At 40.2% G+C, this 22,480-nt stretch overlaps 2 protein-coding genes across 2 annotated transcripts in view; one reads left to right on the top strand and one right to left on the bottom strand.

The window, feature by feature from the left end:
- The window catches only part of LOC136864073 (mitochondrial carnitine/acylcarnitine carrier protein), a 332,454-nt gene that overhangs the window by 254,508 nt on the left and 55,466 nt on the right, over positions 1-22,480 (top strand). The gene's annotated exons all lie outside the window — the stretch shown is intronic.
- Positions 1-22,480, bottom strand: part of LOC136862796 (insulin-like growth factor-binding protein complex acid labile subunit) — a 45,971-nt gene that overhangs the window by 2,955 nt on the left and 20,536 nt on the right. The gene's annotated exons all lie outside the window — the stretch shown is intronic.

The following is a 22,480-nucleotide window of genomic DNA, read 5'->3' on the forward strand; positions in this document are numbered from 1 at the left end:
GATTATTTATAAATCAGACAGAAGGGATATTTTTTCCTATAAGAGAATGCTTTTTTCATGAACATGTTTTAAACTAATGTACCTAAATCTAGTCAAATGCTGGATTGAAATAGATTTGTGTGGTGTCCTTTAAAACCAAACCAAACCAAACCAAACCCCATGGCACTACAGCCCTTGAAGGGCCTTGGCCTACCAAGTGACCGGTGTTCAGCCTGAAGGCCTGCAGATTACGAGGTGTCATGTGGTCAGCATGACGAATCCTCTTGGCCGTTATTCTTGGCTTTCTAGACCGGGACCGCTATCTCACCATCAGATAGCTCCTCAATTCTAATCACATAGGCTGAGTGGACCTCGAACCAGCCCTCAGGTCCAGGTAAAAATCCCTGACCTGGCCAGGAATCGAACTCGGGGCCTCCGGGTAAGAGGCAGGCACGCTACCCCTACACCACAGGGCTGGCTGAGGTGTCCTTTAGGGTGATGAAAATTTTTTATTACATCTTCACTGAAATGTAAATGATAGGGAAAACAAAATATTTGAGGAAGCCTGTCCCACTTCAACAGTGTTCAGCACAAGTTTTAGATGCAGTCAGAAAGAGCTGAACCTGGGATTCAGCTATAAATACTGAGTCTGCCATCACTTGAAATACTTAACATATAGTGAAAACTTTTAAGGGTTGTATCCTGTCAGTATATCGATCAACTTATGAGTTTTCATTGAGAAGTTTGTAGTGAAATGAATGCACCCATTTGTTATACAACACAAATGGAAGTTTGCTCTTTTTAACTTTTCAAAGAGAAAACATTAATTGGCACTGTTAATTAAAGGTGGGTTTTTCTCAATTCCCTTACTTGATTAGATTAAGGTTTACTATGAAAGTTCACAGAATATCAAATTTCATTAAGCTATTCACAGAACACAAAAATGAAAAATACTCTGACTTAAGGTATAGAACAACTGAAGGGTGATGAAGGCCATTAATTACTAATTTTCAGTGTAAATGGCACATTAAAATTAAGTCAGTTGTAGAATGAGACCACCATAATTTTGATAGACCATACATGAAAGTATTTGTATACTAATAACAAACTGCTAAGCACAACAGGTCTCAGAGATACGAGTATACAAGAGACTTTTTTTTCTTTTTCAGTACATCATCTTGTCTTTTTCCATGGAGATGAACTAACATCCTGAATCGGTAAAAACATAATTCTTATGAGACTACAAATTTTCAGAATAGCACATAGCAATTGAGGCTGTCACGGCCGGCATTACAAATTGCCAATGTTTTCCGGGCTTGTAGGCCGCGGTCCATGATCATGTGATGGTCCCGACATTTCGCCGAGGACTAGGTTTGGCACTATCAAGGGTTCTGACTAACTTCCATAGCTGCATAGCTGACTGTGGAGTGGAGTGGTGTTTCAATTCCACCTCATTATATAGTGCAGGCTACGGTGCACAGCTCGCCTATTGGTCCACCATGCTGGAGGGACAGTCGCTGATGGGCTGTTCTTCGGCCAATGATTGATGCATTCGGGAGCTTGCTATACATCGATCTGCCTTGGCGGACACAGGGAAGTGATCTGCCGCGGCCATGGTGTCTTCCAGGATTTAAGGCTTTCAGGACTGGAAACCAGGCTTTGTTTACTCGTTCATATTCTTCCTTACAGTAGCAGCTGTTGGTGTGCTTCAGGATTTCAGTGGCTTCTCTCTGTAGCCAGGCATGATACGATACAGTAGTTGACAGTACTTTGCTGTTGCTGTACTGTATGCCGTGGCCTGCTAGCAGTGAGTGTTCAGCGGCAGATGATTTTTCTGCTTGTCCCAGCCGGCTGCGTCCGCTATGTTCCTTCAGTGGAGTGGAGATGCTGTGTTTGTAGTGCCTAACATAACCGACACACCCAGCTGGGACAAGCAGAAAGATCATCAGTCGCTGAACACTCGCTGCTAGCAGGTCATGACATACAGTACAGCAATACCAAAGTACTGTAAACTACTGTATCGTATCAAGCCTGGCTACAGTGAGAAGCCATCGAAATCCTGAAGCACACCAACAGCTTCAACCGTAAGGAGGAATCTGAATGAGTAAGCGAAGACTGGTTTCCAGTCCTGAAAGCCTTAAATTCTGAAGGACACAATAGCCGCGGCAGGCCTGAAAAAGCAACGGGTGATCAGTTGTCTGTCTCTGCCAAGGCAGGTCGACGTATATCAAGCTCCCTCATGCTTGAATCATTGGGCGAAGAACAGCCAATCAGCGACTGCCTCTCCAGTATGGCAAACCAATAGGCGAGCAGCGCATTGTAGCCTGCACTATATATAATGAGGTGGAATTGCAACACCATCCATTCCATTGTGAGCTTTGCAGCTATTTAAGTTAGTCGGAACCCTTGATAATGCAGAACGCAGTCTTCAGTGAAACATCGGGACCATCACATGATCCTGGACCACGGCCTACCAGCCCAGAAAACACCCACATGATTTGAGAATAGCAGCCTTAATAAAGAACATTTTTGTTTCTAATTTATATATACAGTACTTCAATACATCTCGTATCGCACATTCATATTCATTCCTCTTTGTGTTCAATTTGCAGTCCTCTGTCACTGAACCAAGTGTTTCCATAGTCCTTTACTCCTTGCTTGGGATCTTCTGATATATTTAAATATCAACATTTTATTCAGTATTGATATTGAATGAAATTATCGATAGATCGATCCTATATATTGATATCTCTCGATACCAAGTGATACTTTTCCAAAAATACAAGGATATTAAATTGTAAAGTATGTTAAATTTGGGAATCCATTAGTTCAAGAAATACAAAATAAGCACGATCAGATACAGCGATCAAAATTTAGTATGGAAATCATGATAAGTCTAATACAAAATCAAGCATATTTAGGTTATATTTTCATCCTGATTAAAAAATATAAGTAGATTTTTGGTGTACAAAATATGAGCAAATAAAAACACTTAGAACCAATCACTGTGCTGTTTAGAAAAATAAGCTTAATTAATTTAATCAGAATGATCAAAATACAGTATAAAAATTATGATAAAAATATAATTAAATACAAAATTATGCATAATGATGTTAGGTTTTCATCTTGAATAAAATACATTAGTAGACCTTCAGGATACAAAATATGATTCAACTAAAATATTTGGAACCATTCATTGTCTGGTACACTATTTAGAAAAATGAGCTCATTTAAGTATTTTTGGGGGGCGATGACCTTCGATGTTAGGCCCCTTTAAACAACAATCATCATCATCATCATCATCATCATCATCTAAGTATTTTGGGAAAGGATGATTTCACAATGGAGTGATCACAGCACCAGCCCTCAAGAACAGGTACTGATGTAGCCATCTGAACGAGATGTTTACGAGCCTGCTTGTAGACTCGTGGGAAGATTGTTTTCATGTCCTCTTTCTGCATTAGAGGATTGCTGTTACAGGAACATACAAGATTAGACAAGTAAACTCGACAACTTTGATGTTTTCTTCCTTTTTTTTTCACGTGAACTAATAATTTATGAGCATTTCAAAAGTCAAAACCAGTGGTATTTGTTGTATCCTCTGATTCACTTGAATGTGAGCCTGCAGAAGAAAAATTGCCTTCTTTGATAGCAGCTTCAATTTTCACCATGGCTTTGGTACTTCCAGCAGGATCTTGGAAATGTATGTTTTCAGTCAATCAATCAAAAACTCAATCAATCAGTCACAACTGATCTGCATTTAGAGCAGTCGCCCAGGTGGCAGATTTCCTATCTGTTGTTTTCCTATACTTTTCTTAAATAATTACAAAGAAATTTGATATTTATTGAACATCTCCTTTGGTAAGTTATTCCAATTCCTAATTTCCTTTCCTATAAACAAATAATTGCCCCAATTTGTCCTCTTGAATTCCAACTTTATCTTCAGATTGCGATTTTTTCCTACTTTCAAAGACACCACTCAGACTCATTCGTCTGCTAATATCATTCCATGCCATCTCTCCACTGACAGCTCGAAACATACCACTTACAATGAATCAATAACAGTAAAGTTCTACCTTTTTAATACTTGTGTTTGCATTAAGCAAATCAATTAATCATGTACAGTACATGTTTCATTCCATTTGGAACATCTTCAGCTGTATTACAACGCTTAGGTGAAATTACAAAGTATTTATCTTCTTAACCCTTTCGTGGCCATTGGGTGACCTGATTCCCACATTTGGTTTGTGCTGCAACCTGGTGTGGACATCAGAAAATCTAGGAAAAATTTCTGCTCGGGTATATTTTCAGTTTCTAGGTTGGTGGACGTGTTTGTTTACATGTGTGTAGTGTAATGACTGCCAGGAGCGCGCATTTTTGTGAAGTGAAGTGATTTTCTGCACCGGAAAGATGGATGTTAGTAATTCTAAACTATTTACTTTATCATAAATTATTCTGTAGTGCTTCAGACTATCATAAATTATTCTGTAGTGCTTCAGACATACTAGATAGAGCATATTTTTGTCTCAGTATGGGTAAATAAATAGGATTTATGTAAGGGTGAAACACAGGAACATAAGTTATTCATATTGCCATGATTATTCATCTCCAGAGTTATTTTGTTTTATTTTATTTCATTTTACTATGTTACTGAGTTCCAGAAATTCCATGAAAAGTAAAATGTAATGTATTAGTAGCTTGTTTCATGACAAATAAATGTGTTCAGATTACCTTTCCAATATAGAATTGTGGATCTATTATTTGTTTGGCTTTCACTTTGTACACCCCTTATTCTACCTGAAATTATGGTTACAGCTGTATTCAGTGTAGATTAATTATACTTCTGTGTGGTATAAGATGAATGCACATATTCACATTCTATGTCCAAATTTTTGTGTGCCACCATTTGGCTATTAGGAAGTATAGTTCCCACATTTGTGTCACTTAGGCATACTGACAGCCATTGGGATAAATAGTTCCCATTTTATTTTATTTTTTTCACTGTTCTAGTGTTTGAAATTTTATTTTTAAATAGCCTTTCATTCTTTGACATTCCATCACTATAAAAATATATTTAGTTCCCAAAAAATCATTTCTTAAATGATTTGGCCACGAAAGGGTTAAGATCATCTTAACGAGTACCTTGTTTTACTTAAAATCTACGTGAATTTAAAATAATTAAAATCAATGTGGATGGTTGAATGGGGTGGTGAAATGGGAAGGAAAATGGATTTACTTATTTTAACCTATTTTGAAACTATATCTATTCATTTGAATAGATGTTATAAAATGTTTTTTACAGCACTTTTTTCACTATGATGTGTGATATTCTACTTGTCTACTAATAAAAAGTTATACCCAAGAAAGAATGGATATCATTCTAAGTAGGAAACGAGAAACCCTTAACAACAAATTATTACGGTTTTAAAATGCCAGGTCAATTGAAGAAAAAGGCAAAACTCAATCTTCAAGTTTAGAAACAGATTTAAATGAATATCCCTCTCCCATCAAGAACATTTCTGAAGTCAGTCTTACTGAGGAGGAAAAGAACATGTTAAGTCAAGGCCCAAATTGAAATCAATTGGATAGGAACGAACAAGGAAAAAGAACTGATTACTACTATTGAGGAAGTCGAAATGGCTATACAAGAACTCCCTAACGAGGTCCAAAATGACGTCAGACATGAAGTAAAAAATAAAATTCCGTACCTTGTAAAAGGTATAAAGGTCTCCCAAAGTAGTATTAAACCACTATGAGTTTATCACGCAGAATGAAAGAAGAAGAAATAGTAATTACTAAAGCGGACGGGGGGGGGACAATAGTACTTTCAGATAAGGAGGAATATATCAGGAAAACTGAAAACTTTTTCAACAATAGCCCTTTTTTAGAAATAGAACGAGACCCTACAATACAAACTCAGAAAAAGTTAAAAGCAATACTAAAAAGCGCAACCTTCATTTTAAATGAGCAAGATGTCCAGAAACTGATTAATATGAATCCAGGTCTTCCAACTGCAAGGGCCTTACCCAAGTTGCACAAAGAAGGAATACCCATAAGACCAGTTATAAAATTCCGTAGCAATCCTACTTACAAAACATTGCAATACATACATATATTTTTAACTAATCATTAGGTTCTTCACAATAAGACACCAATAAAAAATTCAGTAAACTTCTGTAAAGTACTTCAGAATTTTAAGTTAACATTGCATCATATAACATGTTCTTTTGATATCAAAGACATGTATACAAATATTCCAGTAGATGAAACAATAAAAATCATTAGGAAGAATTTAATAGAACACAAAGTCAGAAATAGAAGACTTCATTAACATACTTAAATTTGTTTTGGAACAGAATTACTTCACGTTTAATAAGAAGATATACAGACAGGAAGGCCTCCCTATGGGAGCTCCCACTTCTGGCATTTTAACCAACATTTATCTGGATCATCTTGAACAGAACAAAATAACAGGACAAATAGAAGGTCTTAATCTATGGATACGCTTTGTAGACAATACCTTTATAGTAATAGATCAAAGAGTGAACAATAGTGATAATATCCTCAATATTTTAAATTCATTAGATTCCAGAGTAAAGTTTACTGTACTAAAAGAAAAAGAAGGTTCCATAAATTTGTTAGACATAAATATAAGACAGGATAAGGAAGGGTTTACTTTAAAGATACATAGAAAGCCCACTTTTACTCCTATTATGATAAAGAACCACTCATTACATCCAGAATCACAAAAAAGATCAGCTTACTATAGTCGCATATACAGAGCATTCATTATACCTCTCTCCTGCGTAGAACGAGAAAAAAAGAACTGCTCTTTATCCATGAACAAGCCCAGTATAATGCTTTTGGACTTAATATGGTAAATAAAATAATCAGAAAATTCAAACAGAAGTTTCATACTAATCTAACACCCAAAACAAAGAAGATAAATATGCCAGGTTCACTTTTAACAATCCTAATATATATGCAGTAATGAATCTGTTCAGGAAACATAACTATAAGATTGCGTACTCAACCAGTAATAATACTAAGCAAACATTTTTAAACTACAATAGCGTTAATTCCCTAGGGAAAGACAAACATTTAGATTCAGGGGTTTACAAATTAAAATTTAATCAATGCGAAAAATCTTATGGAGGGCAAACTGGACGCATTTTTACGGTAAGATACTTACAGCATGTCAATGCCGAGAGTCACAAAAAAAATTTCTCAGTGGACCAACATGAGTGCAACCGGTCATCAGTTCACCTTTATAGAGCAAGATCTGACAATATTACGTAGAACAAATAAGGGTAGTCTTCAAAATACACACACACACAAAAAATATTTATTTAGATCAACGAGAGCCTCCATGGCTCAGGGGGCAGCGCGTTGGCCTCTCACCGTTGGATACCCTGGTTCAAATCCCCGTCACTCCATGTGAGATTTGTGCTGGACAAATCAGAGGCGGGACAGGTTCTTCTCCGAGCACTCTGGTTTTCCCTGTCATCTTTCATTCCAGCAACACACTCCACTATCATTTCATTTCATCTGTCGGTCATTAATCATTGCCCCAGCAAGTGCGACAGGCTTCAGCAGTCGACACAATTCCTATCCTCACCGCAAGTTGGGGACTTCATTCTTCCATCCCTGACCCAGTCTTTGACCGGAAAATAGGTTGTAGGTTTTCATTTAGATCAACAAAGTAATCAGGATTATAACGTGAATGATATAACTGATAATAGCAACCCTTTATACGAAGGGATATTATTACATCTGGAAACATTACACATTAAAAACAATACAGACAATAAAAGAAAGAAAATGATCGAACTTCCGTCCTCCCATATATCTATTCCCGCTGTCCCCTCTTCTAAAGCAGAAACCGTGACCGTAAGCAACACGCCTCCTCCCCACTCCACAGCTTTGCCTTCGCTGAAGGTGGAGCAAGCTTCGGAACACACACATCATTACTTAACAAGGCGGAAGGCTGCATCAGTTGTCGCTCCTCCAAGGACACGGTAGATTTGTCAAAAACAAGGTATGAAATCGCTCTTATACACTAGGTTTCCTTGTGCAGAGTTAAAACACACTATTAAAAGCAATCGCCCATTTTATTTCATTTCAGATTTCGGGCAAGCTCTTTTAATAATAGTATGACAGCAATCAGCTTCAGGGATCTTGAATTAATTGAATTCAAGAGACACTTTTATAAAATTAAAACAAACAACATTCACCATGGAAAGAGCAAATGAAGAAAACATCCTTGTAAAATCTAGAACAGTGACAAAGGAAAATTATTTTTCAAAAACTTTTTATTAGTAGACAAGTAAAATATCATACATCATAGTGAAAAAAGTGTTGGAAACAAACACATTTTTTAACATCTGTTCAAATAAATATAGTTTTAAAATAGGCTAAAGTAAGCAAATCCAATTTCTTTCCCATTTCACCACCCCCGTTTAACCAACCACATTGATTTTAATTATTTTAATTTTTAAATTCACATAGATTTTAAGTAAAACAAGGTACTCATTAAGATATTCTTAAGAAAAAAAATACTTTGTAATTTCAATGAAGCGTTGTAATACAGCTGAAGATGTTCCAAATGGAATGAAACATGTACTCTAAATGATTGAATTGCTTAAATGCAAATATAAGTATCAAAAAGGTGGAAATTTACTGTTATTGATTCATTGTAAATAAGATTTGATACGGGAAATGAAGCCATTTCTTGCAAACATACCACTTAGTCGAGCAGCTCGTCTCCTTTCTCCCAAGTCTTCCCAGCCCAAACTTTGCAACATTTTTGTAATGCTACATTTTTTTTCAGAAATCACCTAGAACCAATCATTCTTTGGATTTTTTCCAGTTCTTGATTCAAGTAATCCAGGTATCCTGGTGCGGGTTCCATAGACTGGAACCATACTCTAGTTGGGGTCTTCCCAGATATTTATATGCCCTCCCCTTTACATCCTTATTACAACCCCAAAATACCCTGAAGATCTTTACGTATTTACAATGTTCCCTAAAAGGAACTTTCACCCCATCACTGCAGTAATTAAAACTGAGAGGACTTTTCTTTTCCTATTTGTGTAACTCACAACCTGACTTTTAAATCTGTTTATCATATTATTGCCTACTGTCCATCTTGCAATATTATCCACCCCATCACTGCAGTAATTAAAACTGAGAGGACTTTTCTTTTCCTATTTGTGTAACTCACAACCTGACTTTTAAATCTGTTTATCATATTATTGCCTACTGTCCATCTTGCAATATTATCAAGGTCATTTTGCAATTTATCACAGTCTTGTAACTTATTTGGTAATTTGGTACTCTATAAAGAATAATATCATCTGCAAAAAGCCTTATTGTAAATAAGATTTGATACAGGAAATGAAGCTATTTCTTGCAAACATGCCACTTAGTCGAGCAGCTCGTCTCCTTTCTCCCAAGTCTTCCCAGCCCAAACTTTGCCTTTCACTTCTTTACTCATATCACTGATATATGCATAAAAATTAAAGGTCCCAATAATACTGCCTTGAGAAATTCCCCTCTTAATTATTACAGGGTCAAATAAAGCTTCGCCTACTCTAATTCTATGAGTTCTATTTTCTAGAAATATAGCCACCCATTCAGTCACTCTTTTGTCTAGTCCAATTGCACTCATTTTTTCCAGTAGTCTATCATGATCTACCCTATCAAATGTCTTATATAGGTCAATCGCGATACAGTCCATTTGACCTCCTGAGTCCAAGAGATATGCTATATTTTGCTGGAAGCCAACAAGTTGAGCCTCGTTGGAATAACCTTTCCTAAACCCAAACTGCCTACTATCGAACCAGTTACTAATTTCGCATACATGTCCGATATAATCAGAAATAATATTTTCCCAAATCTTGCATGCAATGCATGTAAAACTGACTGGCCTGTAATTTTCTTTCTCTCTCTCTTTTTTTGCAAGTTGCTTTACGTCGCACCGACACAGATAGGTCTTGTGACGACGATGGGACAGGAAAGGGCTAGGGGTGGGAAGGAAGCGGCTGTGGCCTTAATTAAGGTACAGCCCCAGCATTTGTCTGCTGTGAAAATGGGAAACCACGAAGAACCATCTTCAGGGCTGCCGACAGTGGGGTTTGAATGTACTATCTCCCAAATACTGGATACTGGCCGCACTTAAGCGACTACAGCTATCAAGCTCGGTCCTGTAATTTTCAGCTTTATGTCTACCACCCATTCCTTTGTAACAGGGGCTACTATAGCAGCTCTCCATTCATTTGGTATAGCTCCTTCATTCACACAATAACCAAATAAGTACTTCAGATATGGTACTATATCCCAAATCAATGTCTTTAGTGTATCCACCCAAAATCTTATTTCCAGATACTTTCCTAGTTCTCAACTTTTGTATCTTATTGTAAATGTTGTTATCATAGGTAAATGTTAATACTTCCTTAATATTTGTCACCTCCTCTATCTGGTCATTATCCTTGTAACCAACAATGTTTACACACTGCTGACAGAATATTTCTCCCTTTTGAAGATCCTCGCATACACACTCCCCTTGTTCATTAATAATTCCTGGACTGTCCTTCTTGGAAACTGTTTCTGCCTTAAAGTACCTCCTATAGGCCTACATACCCTTTCATTTTTCACAAAAATTTGTATGATTGCCAATTATGCTTGCCATCATGTTATCTTTGGCTGACTTCTTTGCTAGATTCAGTTTCGTAGTAAGTTCCTTCAATTTCTCCTGACTTCCGCAGTTATTTCTAACTCTCTTTCTTTCCAACCTGCACATCCTTCCTGGTCTCTTTACTTCTCTATTATAATATAGTGGGTCTTTACCATTCATTACCACCTTTAAAGGTACAAACCTATTTTTGCATTCCTCAACAATTGTTTTAAACCCATCCCAGAGTACGTTTACGTTTTTATTTACAGTTTTTCACCAATCATAGTTGATTTTCAAAAACTCCCTCATCTCTTTATCAGCCATATAATACTGTCTAATAGTCCTACTTTTAAGAACTTCACATTTATTTTTAACTATGACAAAAAACAGCTTTTTGATCACTAATACCATCTATTACTTCGGTTTCTCTATAGAGCTCATCTGGTTTTACCAGCATCACATCCAGAATATTCTTCCCGCTAGTTGGCTCCATCACTTTCTGAATCAGCTGTTCTTCCCATATTAACTTATTTGCCATTTGCTGGTCATGCTTAGTCATTCGCATTACTTTACCAATTGACATTTGCTAAATTGAGATAACATGCTACCTTCACATTCCTTTCCATATCGTTTCTCACATAGCTGACTATCTTATAATTTCCGAATTTGCTAGTCTGTACACTCCAAAGACATCAAGTTGCCGGTTATCTTTAGAGATGAGCCTTACACCTAGAATTTCATGTTTGTCATCTTTAACTTTTTCATAGCTTACAAATTCTCCTTTCACCAGAAAGAATACTCCTGCTCCTACCATTTCTATCCTATCTCTACAATACACACTCCAGTTCCATGAGAATATTTCTGCATCCATTATATCATTTCTCAGCAATAACACAACTATTACAATATCTGGTAAGTATATATCTATTAAATTACTTGATTTTATTCCTTTCTTTACAGTACTTCTACAGTTTAACACCAACAATTTTATGTCATCCCTACTTGACTTCCAGATCTGTGTACCCTTATCACTGCTCCCTAGACCACCCCTTTATCCGGAATGTACCCCCCCTATAACCCTTCTAAACCAATTTCCTAACTTATACGTACCACGGCGGTTTAAGTTATGGCCATCTGAGTGCAGATCCCTATCTCCTACCCACCCATTAATATCTAGAAATCTCTCTCTGTTGAATGAATACTGATCTGCATTTAGGGCAGTCGCCCAGGCGGCAGATTCCCTATCTGTTGCTTTCCTAGCCTTTTCCTAAATGATTTCAAAGAAATTGGAAATTTATTGAACGTCTCCCTTGGTTAAGTTATTCCAATCCCTAACTCCCCTTCCTATAAATGAATATTTGCCCCAGTTTGTCCTCTCGAATTCCAACTTTATCTTCATATTGTGATCTTTCCTACTTTCATAAACGCCACTCAAACATATTCATCTACTGATGTCATTCCACGCCATCTCTCCGCTGACAGCTCGGAACATACCACTTATAATACCAATATAATGGTCCGTTATTGGACATTATAAATTTTCCAGCTAACTCATTCTTGGTTGCCTGCGTTTCGCCCTCGTGTGCTAAGTTAGGCTCGTCAGTTGGGACTTTGCACACCACCCAAGACGCAAGGCTAGTGCATACCGTGGAGGCCACTGCATAGGCTATTTGAAGCCACCAGCAGTGCCAATGCACTATGAGAGCATTTTGGAAATGAGACATAGCTCTCGTAGTGCATTGGCACTGCTGGTGGCTTCAAATAGCCTATGCAGTGGCCTTCACGGTATGCACTAGCCTTGCGTCTTGGGTGGTTTGCTAAGTCCCAACTGACGAGCCTAACTTAGCACACGAGGGCGAAACGCATGCAACCAAGATTGAGTTAGCTGGAAAATTTATAATGTCCAATAACGGACCATTATATTGGTATTATAAATGTACTCATTCAGGACAAATATTTTAGTTTCCCTATGGGAATCAACATCTATATCAACATACCACTTAGTCGAGCAGCTCTTCTTCTTTCTCTCAATTCTAACCAACCCAAACTTTGCAACATTTTTGTAACGCTACTCTTTTGTCGGAAATCACCCAGAACAAATCGAGCTGCTTTTCTTTGGATTATTTCCAGTTCTTGAATCAGGTAATCCTGGTGAGGGTCCCATACGCTGGAACCATACTCTAGTTGGGGTCTTACCAGAGACTTATATGCACCCTCCTTTACATCCTTCCTACAACCCCTAAATACCCTCATAACCATGTGCAGAGATCTGTACCCTTTATTTACAATCCCATTTATGTGATTACCCCAATGAAGATCTTTCCGTATATTAACACCCAGATAACTACAATGATCCCCAAAAGGAACTTTCACCCCATCAACGCAGTAATTAAAACTGAGAGGACTTTTCCTATTTGTGAAACTCACAACCTGACGTTTAACCCCGTTTATCAACATACCATTGCCTGCTGTCCATCGACAACATTTTTGAGGTCACTTTGCAGTTGTTCACAATCTTGTAACTTATTTATCATTCTGTAGAGAATAACATCATCCGCAAAAAGCCTTACCTCCGATTCCACTCCTTTACTCATATCATTTATATATTTAAAAAAACATAAAGGTCCGATAATACTGCCTTGAGGAATTCCCCTCTTAATTATTACAGGGTCAGATAAAGCTTCACCTACTCTAATTTTCTGAGATCTATTTTCTAGAAATATAGCAACCCATTCGCTCACTCTTTTGTCGAGTCCAATTGCACTCATTTTTGCCAGTAGTCTCCCATGATCCACCCTATCAAATGCTTTAGACAGGTCAATCACGATACAGTTCATTTGACTTCCAGAATACAAGATATCTGCTATATCTTGCTGGAATCCTACAGGTTGAGCTTCAGTAGAATAACCTTTCTTAAAACCGAACTGCCTTCTATCGAACCAGATATTATTTTCTCAAACATGTCTAATATAATCACAAAGAATGCCTTCCCAAAGCTTACATACAATGCATGTCAAACTTACTGGCCTGTAATTTTCAGCTTTATGTCTATCACCCGTTCCTTTATACTCAGGGGCTACAATAGCAACTCTCCATTCATCTGGTATAGCTCCTCCGACCAAACAATAATCAAATAAGTACTTCAGATATGGTACTATATCCCACCCCATTGTCTTTAGTATATCCCCAGAAATCTGATCAATTCCAGCCGCTTTTCTAGTTTTCAACTTTTGTATCTTACTGTAAATGTCATTGTTATCATATGTAAATTTTATTACTTCTTTGGCTTTAGTCTCCTCCTCTATCTCGACATTATCCTTGTAACCAACAATCTTTACATATTGCTGACTGAATACTTCTGCCTTTTGAAGATCCTCACACACACACACACACACACACTCTCCTTGTTCATTTATTATTCCTGGAATGTCATTCTTGGAACCTGTTTCTGCCTGAAAGTACCTGTGCATACCCTTCCATTTTTCACTAAAATTTGTATGACTGCCAGTTATGCTTGCCGTCCTGTTATCCTTAGCTGCCTTCTTTGCTAGATTCAATTTTCTAGTAAGTTCCTTCAATTTCTCCTTACTTCCACAGCCATTTCTAACTCTATTTCTTTCCAGTCTGCACCTCCTTCTTAGTCTCTTTATTTCTCTACTATAATAAGGTGGGTCTTTACCATTCCTTACCACCCTTAAAGGTACAAACCTGCTTTCGCATTCCTCAACAATTTCTTTAAACCCATCCCAGAGTCTGTTTACATTTTTATTTACCGTTTTCCACCAATCATAGTTACTGTTTAGAAACTGCCTCATGCCTGCTTTATCAGCCATATGGTACTGCCTAATAGTCCTACTTTTAAGACCTTCCTTTCTATCGCATTTATTTTTAACTACCAAAAAAACAGCTTCATGATCACTAATACCATCTATTACTTCAGTTTCCCTATAGAGCTCATCTGGTTTTATCAGCACACATCCAGGATATTTTTCCCTCTGGTTGGTTCCATCACTTTCTGAATCAGCTGTCCTTCCCATATTAACTTATTTGCCATTTGTTGGTCATGCTTCCTGTCATTCGCATTTCCTTCCCATTTGACATCTGGCAAATTCAGATCTCCCGCTACAGTCACATTTTTTCCATGTCATTTCCCACATAGCTGACTATCCTCTCAAATAATTCCGAATCCGCGTCAGTGCTACCCTTTCCCGATCTGTACACTCCAAATATATCAAGTTGCTTATTATCTTTAGAAATGAGCCTTACACCTAGAATTTCATGTGTCTCATCTTTAACTTTTTCGTAACCTGTTACCCACATACCCACTCCATAGTCTCATTTAAATGCCCAATCACTTTCCAGTCAGTATCCCTACTACCCAGTATTACAATGATAACAATTTTTACTTCATTAAACTTCACCTGTGCTGCATTTACCAGATCCCATACATCACCTACTAAATTGGTACTTATACCTGCTTGCCTTACGTTGTTGGTACCAACATGAAACACTACCACCTTCTTTTCCACCTCCTCTTCTACCCCCTGTGGTTGGGGGATGCACATGTAGAATACACCCGTAGTATCGCCTGCCTGTCGTAAGTGGAGACTAAAAGGGGCGACCTAGGCGCGAACGTGGATAACTGTTTGGTATAATGTGTTGGACCTCCTGTGGATGGGAGAGGCTGAATACATTCACGGGCAATCCCTGCCTGTTGTAGAAGGCGACAAAAAGGGTCATTTGGTCATGGTCCCCGCTTAATTTTTTATAGTCCTTTGAGGGTTAGTTGTAGACCATTTCAAAATTTTTGATGTGCGTGGTGCTCGGAGATGGGCCTTTTACATGTGAGGTTACGCCCGAAAGCCCACGTCAATAACCTCCCAGGAAGCAGTGGGTGGAGTGCCATGTACCCTTGCAGTAGTATCCGCCTGACAACACAGGTCCCCACACAACCGAATGCCAGAAAGACATATTATTATTTTTATTTTATTTTTCTCTATATTTAGTGCTCTGTACATGCTATGGGCTACATGCTGTTGGAAGAGACTAGAGGAAGGGAGTCCTAGTGCTCATTGCCTTAGTCATCCTGTATTAGGCATCGTCCAACATCGGACCCCGGGCAGTACCGGCTATGACCAGGTGGGTATTGCCTTGGCAGCTTGGTTCGGCTTCTGAGGCCTCTGATCGGAGTGGGTGGCATTCGGGGAGGATGGTTTTGGGCATGGCTTTGAAACGAAGTCGCCAATCCAAAGGTGATCCCCCACCGAAGTCACTTTTGCTTCCGTGAGAAGTTCAACTCCCTGGGAACATGTGCAGCATGAAGAAATGGGATCCAGCTTCCCTAGGTTTCTGGTTGCTACCTGAACCGATGGGCATGATTTTAAGCTGGTAAAATTGATCCTTTTTAGTAGACACATTGAAGGCGTGTACGGCGAACTTGATGATCTGAAGAAAATACGCAATGGTAGTTTACTTTTGAAGACTCGCACAGCACTGCAAGCCGATCAGTTGCTTAAGTGCGACCACTTTGACAAAATCCCCGTCAAAGTGGAGGAGCACATCCTTGAGTCTGGTTCGCGCAGTCATTCTTCACCGTGACCTTATTTTGAACACTGACTACGAGTTGATGGAAGACATGAAGAACCGTGGCGTGACACACGTCGGGCACATTACGCGCAAGGTCAACGGTGAAGACGTTGCCACTGGTGTCTTCATTGTCTCTTTCAAGTTGTCAGTGTTACCAGACAAAGTCAAGGTAACAACTTATCGTTGCGATGTGAGGCCGTACATCCCGCCTCCTGTGCGATGCTATCAATGCCAGAGATTCAGTCATATGGTATCTCGTTCGAATCAGTCTGTGTGTGGTACATGTGGACGAGTAGCTCACGGTGTGGAGGAGTGCGCAACTCCGTACAAGTGCACTAACTGCTCTGGTCTTCATTCTCCTCGGAATTGGAACTGTCAGACATATCTGAGTGAGAAGATGATCCAGGAGTTCAAGACCCTGGATGGTCTTTCCTACCAGGAAGCACGCCGTAAGTTTAATTCCACAAATACACCTGCCCGTACACTCAACTACAGCATGATAGCTCAGAGTCTCCCAGGTTCGTCTTTCACATCAATGTTACCTGTGATGATCGCTGCGCCCAAGGTGACTGTTTCTTCTCAGAGCAACATCGCAAAGAGTAAAACCTCGAAGGGGAGGACCACTCCACCTTCGACCAACCAGAAGTCTGTGCCGGCTGGCAGTTCTAAGCTGGTACAGCAAGGGGGGAAGGTCAAGTCTCTCCCCCACCCCGTAAGAGGTCAGCGAAAGCAGTGCCACAGCTGTCGGAGGCGGCTTCGTCGACCAGAGCTGGGAAATCATCTCCCAGCCAGTCTAAACTAGAAAAGAAGGCAGCGAAGAAGAGTGCCCATCCCGCGCGCTCCCGCACTTCCCCTGCGATGGAAAGGGAAAGGGCTAGGAGTGGGATGGCCTTAATTAAGGTACAGCCCCAGCATTTGCCTGGTGTGAAAATGGGGAAACCACAGAAAACCATCTTCAGGGCTGCCGACAGTGGGATTTGAACACTCTATCTCCCGAATACTGGATACTGGCCACACTTAAGCAACTGCATCACGTAATTTCATCTGAATGATCCTATCATTCACATAGGTAACATCTGTCTGTACATCTAATCTTCGCGCAGGAGGGCATCAACTTCATTTTTGGATTCGCTCGTGTTCCCTCTCCAGTATAACTTATATCCACTTCTCAGAGACTTCCTTCCACAGCTTTTCCACTTTTTCTTACTCAACCCCAATACCTGAAACTTGCACCTGTCCATAAGGTTTACGAGTTGTTCACATTTGTTAGTAACGGTGAGGATAGTTCCAATTTGAGCTGTTTCTGGGTAATGTCTGTCTCTTCCTACACCTGTGATGAGCTTCAGGTTGTTCCCCGTCGTAATTTTGTGAGGTGCTTGAAGAGTTGTCGTGTCCGGTAATTTTAACACTTACATTCAAAGCTTGTTTCTGTTTTGAAAGCAACATTCATTTACCTCTGTACAGTGGACCTGCTAACCTATAACACTGCAGAGAGTTTTCTATCAGGGTAATCTCCCCTAGCCTTTGGCAATCCCCTGCCACATCTACAAGGCAGCAGCACTTTGATGAATTTGTGTGTCATTTCATACGCAAAGGCTTCATCAGGCCTCCTAAGGAAGAACTACTCCGCCCTCAGCCATTGGTTCTCCCGTACTTTTTCAGGCAGTCGCAGGTAGTACCGTGTACAGTCACATACGTACGGTAGCAGGATTGCTCCTGGCCTGACTGCATCTGATCCCCTCCTTTGTTCTAATCAAACTACACTGACTTAGCAAATGTCATGGGATAGTCACCTAATAGCATGTGGGGCCTCCTCTGGCCCTGCGAACTGGAGTGAGACGCCATGGAAGTGAGTTGACAAGTCCCTGGTAGTCCTCTGGATGCAGCCGACACCAAATCGTTTGCAGAGCGGCTGCCAATGCTGGTCTATTCATGCGTGCAGGATCCATGGCGCGGAGCCTGCGTTCCAGGACATCCCAGATGTGTTCGATAGGGTTCATATCGGGGCTCTTGGGTGGCCATGGCAGTCGTTGGACCTCCGCTGCATGTTCCTGGAACCATTCCCGGGTGACGTGGGAGCGATGTGGCAGCGCGTTATCATCTTGAAACACCGCAGAACCGTCTGGGCACTGGAAGGCCAAAAATGGGTGGAGATGGTCTCTGAGCAGCTCAACATACCGCGTACCATTCAAAGTTTCTTCCTGAACAACTAGGGGGCCCATTCCATACCAGGAAAATGCATCCCAGACCATAACAGAGACACCAGCGCCCTGGACCACACCTTCGAGGCAGGCGGGATCCATCGCTTCGTGTGGTCTGCGCCATACACGGTGCCTCCCATCGGCATGGTGCAGTTGAAATCATGATTCGTCCGACCATATCACCTTACGCCATTTTTCCAGTGTCCATCCGTGGTGACTGGCGACAAATGTACGTCTTTGTGCCCGATGACGTTGGGTTAACAGTGGCACCCGTGTGCGGCGCCGGCTCCCATACCCCATAGAACCCATGTTCCTACGAATTGTCCACTGGGAGATATGTCTAGCACGGCCTGTGTTGAATTGAGCCGTGATTTGTTGCACGATTGCCCGTCTGTCACTATTGACAATCCGTCTCAGATGTCGCCGGTCACGTCATTGAGTGTGGCTAGACGGCCGGTCGTTCGTCTGTTGTGGATGGTGACACCCGCATTCAACCATTCACGATACACCCTGGACACGGTTGATCATGTGAAGCCGAATTCCCGCACCACTTCCGAAATCGCACTTCCCATCCGTTGGGCACCAACCACTATAACCCGTTCGAACGGTGTCAGCTCATGATGACGTTCCATGTTACACCTGTCACACGCACAGCCACTGCTCACAAGGTCTCCTATACAACTGCCGCTGGCACAGGGGGCGTGTGGTGTGCAGACAACACACCTGCGCATCAGTACTCCGCTATCCCATGACATTTGCTCAGTCAGTCACTGTAGTGGCAGATATATTGTGGTAAGTGAAATTGAATCACGGTGTAGCAAAGCTAATCCAGGTCGCAGTTCAAAACGGCTATGCTGTAAGGGAGAAAAACTGCTTGTAATGCTCGAGATGGACCATCAGATATTTATGAAAGTACCTGTTGATTAGTTTTTATTTTGAACAATAAAGAGCAAATCCAACAGCACAGTGGTTCTCAAACAGTGATTGCCCTTTCATCTGCACAAACACTAGAATTTTAAAAATAGCAGGGTATAATTTGTCTATTTAGAAAATCCACACCGGGCGAGTTGGCCGTGCGCGCAGAGGCGCGCAGCTGTGAGCTTGCATCCGGGAGATAGTAGGTTCGAATCCCCACTATCGGCAGCCCTGAAGATGGTTTTCCGTGGTTTTCCATTTTCACACCAGGCAAATGCTGGGGCTGTACCTTAATTAAGGCCACGGTTGCTTCCTTCCAACTCCTAGACCTTTCCTATCCCATCGTCGCCATAAGACCTATCTGTGTCGGTGCGACGTAAAGCCCCTAGCAAAAAAAAAAAAAAAAAAAAAAAGAAAGAAAAGAAAATCCACAGCCTGTTTCCAATTATTTGACTGGGCCAGGAATGGAATGAATGAAGCCCTATCTAGCGGCGAGGATAGGAATTGTGTCGACTGCTGAAGCCTGTCGCACTTGCTGGGGCAATGATTAATGACCGACAGATGAAATGAAATGATAGTGGAGAGTGTTGCTGGAATGAAAGATGACAGAGAAAACCGGTGTACCCGGAGAAAAACCTGTCCTGCCTCTGCTTTGTCCAGCACAAATCTTGCATGGAGTAACCGGGATTTGAACCACGGAACCCAGCAGCAGTGGTGAGTGGCCGGCGTGCTGCCGCCTGAGGCACAGAGCCTCAAATTGTGCATTACACATATTAAACAAAGTTTTGAATCGCCAATGTAAATGCCACAAAAAAAAAACTTATTTCTTTGCAAGATCACTTCATTGTTTTCTCAGTTGAAATGATTAAAATAATGAACTATTAATTCGTAACTGCCATGAGGGCGCTATGTTCAGATGAATGTTCAATCATTTGCTACTGATCCACATTTAGGGCAGTCGCCCAGGTGGCAAATTTCTTATCTGTTGTTTAACTAGTCTTTCCTTAAATAATTGCAAAGACTGTGAACATTTAGTGGACATCTTCCTTTATAAATTATTCCAATCCCTAACTCTTTTTCCTATCAATAAATATTTGCCCCAAGTTGTCCTCTTGAATTCCAACTTTATCTTCATATTGTGAGCCCTCCTACTTTAAAAAGAAACTCCACTCAAACTTATTCATCTACTAATGTCATTTCATGCCATCTGTCCATTGACAGCTTGGAACATACCACTTATGATATAGATGTTGATTCCCATAGGGAACCTAAAATATTTCTCCCAAATGAGTAAATTTATAATGTCCAAGAACGGATCATTTATATTGGTATCATAAATTTACTCATTCAGGACAAATATTTCAGGTTCCCTATGGGAATCAACATCTATATCATCTGATGGCCAAGCAGGGATCAATTTTTGGTAATGAAACAGTCTCTTATAGTGCATTGGCACTGCCGGTGGCTCCATGTGGCCTACGCAGTGGCCTCCACTGTATGCACTAGCCATGCGTCTTGCTGGGTGTGCTATGTACCAATTGCTGAACCCAACTTAGCACACGGGGGTGAAACACTGGCAACCAGGAATGAGTTTATTGGAAAATTTATAATGTCCAATAATGGACCATTTTTATTGGTATTACATACCACTTAGTCGACCAGCTTGTCTTCTTTCTCCCAAGTCTTCCCAGCCCAAACTTTACAACATTTTTGTAACACTACTCTTTTGTCAGAAATCGCCCAGAACAAATTGAGCTGCTTTTCTTTGGATGTTTTCCAGTTCTCTATGTGGTGATGGTCCCATACACTGAAACCATTCCCTAGTTGGGGTTTTACCAGAGACTTGCATGCCAGCCTCTTTACATCCTTACTACAACCCCTAAAGACCCTCATAACCATGTACCCTTTATTTACAATCCCGTTAATGTGATTACCCCAATGAAAATCTTTCCTTTTATTAATACATAGATACTTACGGTGATCCACATAAGGAACTTTCACCCCATCAACGCAGTAATTAAAACTGAGAGGACTTTTCCTATTACTGAAACTCACAACCTGACTTTTAACCCCATTTATCATTGTACCACTGCCTGCTGTCCATCTCACAACATTGTTGAGGCCTTTTTGCAGTTGTTCACAATCTTGGTGGGTTATACATCATCCGCAAGAAACCTTATCTACGATTCCAGTTCTTTACTCATATAATTTATATACATAGTTAACAGCCGGGGTGAATGGCTCAGATGGTTAAGGCGCTGGCCTTTTGACAGGTTCGATCCTGGCTCAGTCTGGTGGTATTTGAAGGCACTCAAATTCGTCAGCCTCATGTCTGGAGATTTACTGGCACATGAAGGAATTCCTGCAGGACTAAATTCCGGCATATCTGCGTCTCAGAAGACCATAAAAGTAGTTAGTGGGACGTAAAGCTCATAACATTATTATCGTTGTTATTATTATTATTATTATTATTATTATTATTATTATTATTATTATTATTATTATTATTATTATTATTGACAACATTAATGTTGGGTCACACATTCCCTTGCACGGACAAATAGTTGAATCTATCTGATCATATTGTCCGTGTGGTCACCAAGCCATTCTTTGTCTAATTTGTCCCATTCAACACTCAAAATTCTGCACAAGTCTTGCAGATTACTTGGTCTACATCTTGCTGTCTACTGCAAAGTCCATTAGTTTCCCAGGTAACCTACCTTTCCTCCTCCCACCTATATAAGCCCCCCCACCATCAAACATTTTTTATGTACGAGGGCACCCAGAGTGCATACTCTTTAACTTCACCGGTGTCCCTTCATTGTAAGTACTCTCTTGCCATTCAGATGACATCACCACAACAAAAGAAAGTATTAATGGTGTACATAATGGAGACACAAGTTTTTGTCCATTAAAATTAGATCTTCTCCAAAATGCTAACTTTCTTGCTAGTGGTTTAATGTCGCACTAAAACATCGATGGTTCCTGGTGATAGAAGGATGAGAAAGTTGGAAAGGTAGTGGTCATGGCCTTAGTTAAGGTTCAGCCCCAGCATTTGCTTGATGTGCAAATGGGAAACCACAGAAAACAATCTTCAGGACTGCCAACAGTGGAATTCAGACCC

The sequence above is a fragment of the Anabrus simplex genome, chromosome 2, assembly GCF_040414725.1.
Source record: "Anabrus simplex isolate iqAnaSimp1 chromosome 2, ASM4041472v1, whole genome shotgun sequence".
Taxonomy (NCBI): Eukaryota; Metazoa; Arthropoda; class Insecta; order Orthoptera; family Tettigoniidae; genus Anabrus; species Anabrus simplex.